This window comes from Prosopis cineraria, unplaced genomic scaffold (assembly GCF_029017545.1).
Source record: "Prosopis cineraria cultivar Desert tree isolate PC_DT_omini unplaced genomic scaffold, ASM2901754v1 PC1647, whole genome shotgun sequence".
Classification (NCBI taxonomy): domain Eukaryota; kingdom Viridiplantae; phylum Streptophyta; class Magnoliopsida; order Fabales; family Fabaceae; genus Prosopis; species Prosopis cineraria.
In genome coordinates this window covers 1-11,118 of record NW_026556972.1, presented here as the reverse complement: position 1 = coordinate 11,118, position 11,118 = coordinate 1, and the positions used below count along the sequence as shown (strand labels likewise).

The 11,118-nt window shown below is 33.3% G+C and overlaps 1 long non-coding RNA gene across 2 annotated transcripts; it reads right to left on the bottom strand.

Annotated features, from left to right (window-relative positions):
* Nucleotides 1–624: 624 nt before the first annotated feature.
* On the bottom strand, nt 625–10,115 carry LOC129300560 (uncharacterized). Of its 2 annotated transcripts, XR_008590791.1 has the most exons (5): nt 9,925–10,115; nt 8,325–8,406; nt 4,990–5,150; nt 2,314–2,776; nt 625–1,521 (listed from the first exon to the last, which is right to left on the bottom strand). It is a non-coding gene; the product is annotated as an uncharacterized LOC129300560 (long non-coding RNA). The 2 variants fall into 2 exon arrangements; XR_008590790.1 differs by having other exon boundaries at nt 625–2,776.
* Nucleotides 10,116–11,118: the final 1,003 nt, after the last annotated feature.

The window sequence follows — 11,118 nt, the reverse complement described above, 5'->3', positions numbered from 1 at the left end:
TATGCTATGATATCAACAAGGTTACTCATACTATGAGTGAATTTCTCTCATGTCTCTCTTTTTCTCTTTAACTCTCTCTTCTCTCCGTTCTTTCCTCTATCTCTCTCTATATCAGAATTATACTGATATGACACAGCTCTTGCTACTACCCTAAGCATGGTTCTATGGTGAAAAAATATTTGGGTGGTTAATTCTAGTGCCACACATCACATTACTAGTTTTAGAGAATTATTCTCTAAATTCAATCCTTTCCCTGAACATACTCTTGTTATGCCATGGTTATGGAAATAGGTCGCTATCAAAAATGTTGTGCTTGACAAACAACGCAACCTGTAGTAGGTAAAGTGTACTGCCTATCAGTTACATTGCCTTGTTATTTTTAACAAATTTAGCTATAATTTTCAGGGCATTGCTTTGGGGAAGATGAAGGCAACTCCTCAAGGGAAGGCTACAAGTTATTCAGTTATGTCTCAGAAAGACCTTCTGTTATAGAATTCCAGATTAAGTAAATCCTGGTTTTGATCATATGAAAACTGTTTCCCAATTCCATTAATAAAATGAAGTTTGATTTTCGTTGTGATACATGCTACTTAGCAAACTCACATTTTGTTTACTAGGCCCATTTACGTTAAAAAAAAAAAAAACCCTAGTTTCTCTATTTTTGATTGTATCATTATATTCCGTAATTATTTAACAGATTACAGAATATTCTCTTTTATTTCATTGTTATTCAGTCAATCATTGAGAGGATTTTGGCTAGATAAAATAAATGCTTATGAACCTCTAAAATATCCTAACAAGGTGGGAAAATTATTGTTTACAAAAATGGTTATGGATTTCAAAAAGAAAGTAAACAAAGGATCAAAGGAGTTAACAAGGAATATAATGCATCAAGGTTAGCTTTTTGGCCAACTAGTTAATCATGAAATGAATGACTTGATCGTTTTTATGCAAGCCATGCAAATATGGCATCAACAAAGAATAAAAACAAGTTCTAGGGTGAAAATCTTGATAGCTGAATACACACTAGAAAGGAATCCTAAAGTAGGCTCAACTCCTCACTAGGTTAAAGACTAACCATTATAAATAATGAAAGTCAACGTCAGTGCCATTTCACCTGAATCAAAACATATGCAGTTTGAACTCTTATCTGGGTATCATTAGATAACATTCCAAGACATAAGTCAACTACTCAACATGATCATTTTGACATCATCCACCCATTCAACCATAATATTCATCCTAAAATTTTCCCCCAACATGAAGCCTAGAGCTTAATACGTAGTTAATGCAAATTACTCCCGTTTCCAAAGACAGGTCAAATTTAAAGTGGGAAGAAGGGCACAACAAGAATAGAGAAACCCTAAACCCTAAACCCTAAAACAATTCCAAATGAAATGGAAATAAATCAACTGACATTAAAAAATGAACACACTCCCCAAATAACCATTACGAAAAAAAAGCACTTACATTAAATTGTGAGTATAAGTCAGCTCGCCCTTCAATGATTCCAATTAATTCCTACATGAGCTCAAGTTGGACCATGTTCACCGAAGAGACTCAATACATTCAACAATATAGCATAAGATGCATTCGTAGAAAGCAAGAGTGTGTAAATCATGAATGGAATGAAGGAAAATAATCAATAGGCCCAAAGTGGCTAGCAAAGGATATAATCATGATATGTTGGCCATTTGACTAGATTGGCTATTTTATCCAAATGCCTTAATCATCTTCAAAATGCATATGCAAAAGTAGATTTGATAAGAATTAGAACAAGTTCTGAAGAATGAAATGGAATAAGTGGATAATGCACACTAGAAAGGAATCAATATAGGCTCAAAAACACCTTTCATCAGGGCCATATTATCCCCTGGCTCAAGCAAACCAAGTAGAACATTCTATCCTATCCTAGCTACACTTCAAGTCTAATTGGCAATCTCATCAAACTAAGCATTCTTATATCAAAACAAACCTGTTCATTTAATTTTCCAAAGCTTTTTCAAAAATAAAATCAGAAAATTTTTAATTTTTTCAAAAACTTTGGCCAACTCATAACACTATGCAAAATGACCTAAAACAAACCTCCCCTGACACTTAAATGTTGCATTGCCCTCAATGCAAATAGACTCATCAGCCTAAATGAATGCAACACCTAAGGGAAAGAAAGCTTCAAAATGACAAAACTTAACTGCAATGCAAACTCAATACAATGGATGAATTTTTTCCTACTAGATGCCTACAATTTCCAAGCCCAAAAATCAACCGGCAATATTGCATAGGAGAAGTAATTGTGAAGGAGACGATACAAACCTAATTTAAAGCGCTTCAAGCACTTGATGTTGAGACATGCAATCCTTTGAGATATGCTCAGCATTAATAATCCTTCTTGAATTATCCAGTATCTTGAGATCAATGCGCAATGGATCTCCCCACAGTTAGATCAACAAGGGAAAGAAAGCTTCAAAATGACAAAACCTAACTGCAACACAAACTCAATGCAATGGATGAATTTTTTTCCTACTAGATACCTCCCCACACTTAGACAATTCCCAATCACAGAACTCAACCAGCGACATTCCATAGGAAAAGTAAATGTGAAGGAGAGGATACAACCTAATTTAAAGCGCTTCAAGCACTTGAAGTTGAAGGTGTGATCTCCAACAACCAACATGCAATCCTCCGAGATATGCTCAACATCAATAATCCTTTGAAGGTGTGATCTCCAACAACCAACATGCAATCCTCCGAGATATGCTCAACATCAATAATCCTTCTTGAATTATCCAATGGATTGAGATCAATGGGCAATGGATCCCAGATAGAAATAAAAATAAAAATAAATCAATTCCAATTTTAGAAAAATGAACAAACTCCTCAGACAACCATTCAAAAAAATCACTTATATTAAACTGTGCATCTAAATCAGCTTGCCCTTCAATGATTTTAAACAGTTCCTGAATGTGCTCTAGTGGAGGAGCTCATTCACCAAAAGAGACTCAAATTCTTAAAAAAAATCCATGAACATTTGAAATTAGGCATCAAGTACATCTTCTAAACTCTACAATAGAATTCAAGAACATATTTAAACCCCCCTCGTATGTTACCAAATTAAACATATTAAATAGAATAAAATTGGGGAATTTTTGGAACACATTTTAAAAATTACAAGTTTGGCCCAAAAATTTCAATATTTTCATTTTTAACCCTTGAAAATCCAAAAATCATAACTCAAATGATTTAAAAAAAGGTCTCTAAGATACTTGTTTTTTGTAAAGATTAAGTGACAAAAACCAACGAAAATAAGGGTGAAAAGTAGGAATGAAATATCACTCATCAAAATCCCCCACACTTAGCTATTGCACTCCGGCGCAAAATCAAATCAAAAATCCAATTTCAACAACAAAGTAAGAAAAACTGGGAAAGCATAAATTAGTTAATCATGCTCAAAATGATAATTATGCCAATTCAATTGCCCATGCTCAACCTTAAATGATTCTCATGCAACCAGAATTTTCAGAATGCAAACTTAGTGAACTTGGATAGGAAAATAACCACACAGAGAAAAGTGTTTACTCTCAACTCGCTAGTGTTTAGGGGTAAATTTTCACTCAAGTCCACTTATCCAATCATTCCACCATAGGCTTGTAAAAATTCTAAATCTCCAACACTTATTAACACAATGCATACATGAATCAAAAGGTCTTTCATTAGGCTGTAATGCAAAGAGCGGAAAGTGGATTTAAGAATGCATGTGGAAAGGAAAAGAGTATAACACATCACATTTATCCAGCAAACTGATAACAAGGGATTCATAAGCATAAACTAGGTTCAAGACATGGAAATTATACAACAATGCTATCAATTAAGAGCAGGGTGATTCATAACTAAGCAAGCAATAACTCTTGTTTCTTTTTTTCTTTTCCTTTCTTTATTTCTTTTTTTTTTTTTTTTTTGCTTTCTTTCTTCCTTTCTTTCTTTTTTTACATTTTTTTCAAATTTTTATTGCCTCTTTCTTCTCTTTTTGACAATCTTGTCTTGGCTTTCTCCTCATTTTCTTTTCTTTTTTTTTTTTTCCTAGTTGTTGCAGAACAATCATTTTGGCTTTCACCTTGAATTCATTCACAACTCATACCAAATATTCAATACAACTCAAAATATCCATAACTTGAATACTGGATATGCAAATGAATCCCATCAAAACAATATAGTATAACATGCATTCTTAGAAAACATGAGGGTGTAAATATTGAATGGAATGAAAGAACATAACCGACAGGCCCAAAGTGGCTAGCAAAGGATATAATCATGTTAGGTTGGCCATTTGGTTAGATTGGCTATTTTATACGAATGCCTTAATCATCTTCACAATGCATATGCAAAAGTAGATTTGATAAAGAATTAGGACAAGTTCTGAAGAATGAAGTGGAATAAGTGGATAAGGCACACTAAAAAGGGATCAATATAGGCTCAAAATAACCTTCCATCAGGGCTATGTTATCCCCTATCTCAAGCAAACCAAGTAGAACATTCTATCTTATACTAGCTACACTTGAAACATCCAAGTCTAACACTTCAAATCTCATTGGCAATCTCATCAAACTAAGCATTCTTATGTCAAAACAAAACTTTTCATTTAATTTTCCGAAGCTTTTTCAAAAACAGAATCAGAAAATCTTCAAATTTTTCAAAAATTTTGGCCAACTCAAAAACCATGCAAAATGATCTAAAACACACTTCCCTCCACACTTAAATGTTACATTGCCCGTAATGCAAACAGACTTATCAATCTAAATGAATGCAAACCTAAGCGAAAGAAAGCTTCAAAATGGCAAAACCTAAATGCAATGCAAATAAGTGCAATGGAATTTTTTTTTATTTTTTATTTTTTGCTACTAGATACCGCCCCCACACTTAGACAATTCCCAATTACAGAAATCAACCAGCAATATTCCATAGGAAAAGTAAAAGTGAAGGAGAGAATACAACCTAATTTAAAGCGCTTCAAGCACTTGGAAGTTGAAGGTTTGGCATCAAACAACCAACATGCTATCCTTCAACAAATGCTCCGCATGAACAATCCCTCTTGAATTATCTAGTGGCTTGGGATCAAAGGGCAATGGATCCAAGATAAAAGGTCAAGAATAGTCCTGAAACTCAAATGGAACCCTCATGGTAATATTTTCTTTTGCAATCAATTGTGCAAGTGCAGCACAACATGAATCATAGGTAACAAAGGATGACAAAATGTTTTCAAAGAAAATGTCACATGATTTGGATAGTAAAGACAACCAATAAAATCAAGATAGGGTTTGTGCATGAAAACTGTAAAAGAACTATCCCTTTTGTCTAGAGCAAGACCACTGGATACAATCTCCTGCGCTTCAATTTCTTCTTCATGTTTCTCAATTTCAAATTTCACAAGGATTTCGACCAAGTTTGGATATATAACCCTAATCTTCGTTTGGCTATTGAACTAAAATTGCTTGTCTATGTTTCACGATTTTTTTCCTTCATGCTCCCTGGCTAGTAATTCCTCAAACCCTCCGACCCATATGGTACCCCGATGGGATCATGTCTTACTAGAAACACTCCCGTGGGTTTATTTTAAACAGATATATATATATATATATTTCCTTATGCCGGCTTGCTTCATGTTTAATTTTAAATGTCATAATCATTTAAATAATAATTCAATACACAACATTTTTTAACAAATCATAATAACAAAATATGACATATTATCAACTGGTACAAGAAATTTTATTTATACAAATAATATAAGTTAATAAACAATTTCAACACCAAAAGCCAAACCAGAACAATTAAAAAAACATTAACAAACAAAATCTATTAGAAAATGAATGAAATTCCCAAGCAGAATCACTTCCTTTCAAGCAAAGGAACCCAGCAAAATAAAGACAGCTCTTCTCATGTGAGTGAAAAAAAAAATAAAAGAAATACATTTTCGATGAAAAAAATGTTATATATAAGAATATCCACGATAAATTTCATTATGTAGTATCCAAAGTCCCAAATGTCATATAAAATCTTTCATAAATTCCATGCAAAAAGTCAGAGTTCGTGACTGTAGTTGAAAACAAATTGAAATTGGAGGAATTTGACGAAATTTAAAAATTTATTCAAAAGTCCTTTATTATTTCAATTTGAGATGGTGAAATCTATCATGAAATATACATGGCACAAGAAGGGGGGGAAGATAAAGGGATAAGCATCTTAAGAAAGAAAGTTACGAACTTTTCATGCAGTAGAAAAGCAATAAAAGGAAAAAAAAGGTCACATAAAAAAAATCATGAATCTAACATCAGTAATTCAACAGTACTGATATATCTCATCAATACAATTAGAAACTTCTAGTTGATTGCATTCACCATCGATATTTGGTAGGTTATCTTGCTCAGTCATTTCACCATTTTCCTTGAGCAAGAAATGATTTGTGAGTGAATTATTTGGTTAAAAAAGAAAAAAAAAAGTGTTGTGAATGACGTATTGGATGGAATATGATGTACACACACACACACACACATAAAGGGAAAGTACGAACTTGTGACATACAACAGAGATTGCCCGTTTGGTGTATCTAAATTACAAAGAAGTTGGTCTCCGTTATGTTAGTCTCATGGATGACTTTTACCATAGCGTCATATCTCACAAAACTTGGAAGCTGAGGTTTTTATGCAGCCATGGAGACTAGTGAAAGGTGATGAAACAAAAAAACACACACACAGTTTTAATTTTTGTTTTTAAATATTGATGATATTGATCACTTAATAACTTTTAAAAAATAACTTATTTATTATTTGTGAGAATTAGGAATACCTTCTTTGAGTAACAAAGATTAATCTCCCCCCTTCCACATGGTATATTTTTCACACACAAAAGCTTAGATAATATTATAACAGGACAGTATACTTTGGTCACTAAAATGATTATCTCCATACTGAGCACAACTAATCACGAGTCCATAAAAAGACATTAAATACATTAGCTAAGTTATCATTTATCAATGTTAGCAGGCTAATGGAGTCAAGACTTGAGAACAGGAGTGCAACATATTTTTTAAAAATAAATAATTGTATAAAAATTTTACAAATATATATGGTTTATAGCGCATAGTAAATATCTTATATTCACCACAATTTATTATAATTGAAGATTGAAGATGTGGTACACTTGATTTTAAAAAAAAAATCATACATATATTTTAAGAGAATATTATTACTTCTATAATAACCATTTGCTCTTATATTTTAAATAACCATATTGTATAAAAATAGAGCAAGCCACTATTGCTAATTTTATAAATGGTTATTTATTATTCAATGGTGAGATTAGTTTCAATGTAGTTTTTTGAATAATTAGTTCACCTTTTTCATAAATTTCAAACAATGTTAACAAGGTTCTAATTTCTTACCAGTGTACAAATGAGTTAAAGCTATTTTCTATTTAGTTTCTTGAAAAAATTACAAATCCATTTATATTTAATCATGTTATGACATAACAATTGAAATTAACTAAGAACAATACAAATTTAAATTAATAATTTAAACTATTTATGGGAAAACTAATAATTCAAACAAATGCATATAAAAATAAAATAATTTCATTAAAATATATGAAACTTAAATAAATGTTTTAGTCAAAAAATAAAAGATAAATGGTTCAAAAATATAATTGATAATAATATTCAAATACAATTCAAAATCTTTTCAAAGTCATAAATCATACAACTTAAAATATAAATCATCGTTACCCAAAACAATGCTCCACATAGATTACCAAACTCCCTTCTCTCATATCAGCTACTTTTGATCCCTTCCCTAATGTTAGCTTCTCAATCAGATCTCAAACTTTATCCCTATTTGTCAAAGAAAATTGACTGAAGCTAGCCAAAGCCAAACAGCAGGCGGTTCAAATTATAAGGGTGGGGGACATGAGATGAAGATTTGTACCCATAGAGGCTTCAAAATTTGAGGGGGTTCCTCAATTACAAATAGCTCTGCCATTGAGACTACGACATAAAGCCCAGAGAAACAAGAAGTTTTTATCTGTCTACTTTTATTCTTTCCCTTGTCATAACTTATATTACTCGAGATGCATTCTCTGTTTGCATAGCTTAATAAATAAATATATGGTCCACCATTTAATGCATTAATGCTACATGCATTATACAGTATTGTGGCTGAGTATAAATATAGCAGAGAAACTAAGCAACCAAACATACCAAAGCACAAATGGAGCACCATTCAAATTAGGCAAAATAATTACAATTACAAATAGTTTTAAAAATACAGCAAACATACCTTGGTAGACTTCCTTGGGCAAGCCATAGAACTTAGCAAGACTCAGCCACCTATAACTTCCATTTTTCCAAGTCCGTATGGGCTGAATGGATCAAATAGAGGGAGTCAGCTTAAGAATAAGTAAAACTTCTGTGAAAACATGCAAAGTAAATGAGGAAACTTAATTGCAAACAAGCTTAATCTGCAAGATTTAAGAAACTAATACAATCATCCCCATCACAAAATGGCCCATTAAATGTATATAAACACCAGAGAAATAGTGGAAAGTAAACTCCGCACAGTATTTTCAATGACTTTAAATGAAAGGTGATTTTTTAAGTAACTGACAAATAAACTCCATAGCAACTTCACAAGCATTCATTACACATTTAGGAACCAAAGTAGAAAATTTTCATTCAACAAACACCCATCGCCATTCCCAGTACTTTTAAAAAGAAGACAAAAATGCAACATAAGGCATTTTTCATTGAGTGTAATTTTTTTTTTTGGGTTCATAATTTGTTTCGCTTAAATCAAATGCCCAGATGGATCAAAGCATATGACATCCATTCAGAGGGATAACAAAGCATGGATTGGATGAGAAACATAGGACTCATGCGATTTCAATGGAAAATAAACTAGATTTGTTCTAAGTCCCATAAAATGAATATGAGATATAAACTATCCAGCAAAAAAAACAAAAGTTCAAGTAACCAAATAATTTGGATGTCTACAGATAAATAAGTCCGGCAAGAGAATTGAATACACGTCACTCCAAAATGCAAAACAGAAAACACATCAACCTGCCCAGAAGAATAGAACATTACGGCCTTACGGAGATACAACATAAGCCTAATAAACGAGCAATAAAACATGAATCTTAGATTTGAATCGGAAACACGTTCCCAAGATCCCATATGAGAAGAAAACACATCACTAATGGGAGCCTTTAGCATCCTCTACAGAAAGAAAATCCTATAAGGCCCCATTCTAACAAATTAACATGCCTCTAGTAGGATTTATGAAGCGCTAAAAAAAAGAACTAAAAGAGTAATGAATCAAAATAGACCAGAGAAGACAATTAAACTAACCTTATGTTTGGTTGGGGGGAGGGGAGGGGAGGGGGAAATTGAGGGGAGGGGGAACCCCCCCCCCCCCAAATTGGGGGGATGCCCCCTCCCCTCCCCCTCCTCTCTCCTTCCCTCCCCTCCGCTCCTCCCCCTCACCTCCATCCCCTCCCCCCCCTTCCTCCCTTGAACCAAACAGAACCTAAAATAAAACTGATTCGGGTAATGATTAAGAAACACATAGCAGCTATGAGGAAATTCTTGCAAATCCGAAGAATAACACAACTAGAATAGCAATTAACAAGCCAATGGGCCCAAAGAAAGAAATAAAGAATGAATGACAAGAAAAGAAAAAGAAACTTCCAAGGAAAAGGAACAGCTGAAAAGGAGCGAATTCTCGAGTGCAATAATACAGCGAAATCTAGAACAGGTTTAAAAGGAGACTTATACGGTAGATGCTAGAATTTGTAAGAAAGAAATCATCAAGTCAGAGACCGTAGAACATATTTCACCCAAATCAACAAAAAACCCCATGAGAAACTTGAAACCCTTACTGGAGCAATCTGCAGGAGGAGCCAGGAATGAGCGAAATGACGAGAGAGATGAAGGAGCGACACCAACAAATTTGAGACCTAGATGAAGTCTTCTCTGTTTCTTTTCCTTCAGCAACCGCTCATAATTAGCGGCTCTAGTGACCAGGCGAAAGAGATCGGTGAATTCTTGCCCTTCAGGCTTCTCTCTCGTATTGAAGTTCGGAAACATATGGCCCCGATGAAGTACCTCTTGCCTCATCAGGTATTCTGAATTCGGTTGCACCTAGGGCTCGGGATCTCTTCTGCTGAACGGCGCGAAATCTCTTGAATGACAATCGGCGTCTTGAACCCTCAGAATGCTCTTTGTGCCTTTCCATTGCCAAAGGGTTGGAGTTCTGAATTCTGGTCTTGCAGAGGAAATTGAGAGAGAAATCAATAAAGTGAAAGATGTGGGTCTGAGAGGCACTGAGATTGCGAGAGAAATCAACACACGGGTGTGATGAGAGGCGGTGGTAGTCTCGGGAGCGCAGAGCAGAGTTGTGTGAGAGAAATGAGGAGTCATGTTCTTTCCGTTTATTTGAAAAAAAAAAAAAGAACAAAGAGGAGCCGTTTGTTACTGTTGTTAGATTGAATAATCAATAATCAATGGTAATGGTCAAATAACCCTACTCTTAAGCATTTTAAAATCTCCACAATTTAAACTTTATTTTTAATTTTTTAAATTTATAATATTATAAGCTGTAATTTTAATTTACGCAGTTTTTAAAATCAACAATTAAGTATTGGAATGACTAAAAAAATGCAAAGTGTATAGAGAAAAAATGTTAAAATAAAATCTACTGTTTATGTAAAAGTTTAAAACAAACCTCATTAAAAATTTGTGAAATAATTTTTTTAAAAAAATAAATGATTTATAAAACAAGCTGAAATAAATGCTTCTGTAACATCTAATCTAATATGTGTAATCAAATATCTAATCTAATTTACATAGTAAAGAACAATGTCAAGGCAGTGCAGGCAGTGCAGATAGTGCTTTGAAGAGTGTGTTTTTCTTTTTTTTTTATTTTGTTTAAAAAATAATTAATGAAAATTTGTTAAAAAATATGAATGTGAGACTCATAGTAAATAAATGTGAGACTCATAGTACATAAAATGTGAGAACAGTAACTTGAATTGGATTTGCTTTCAAAGAAGGATTCTTAGGAGTAACCAGAA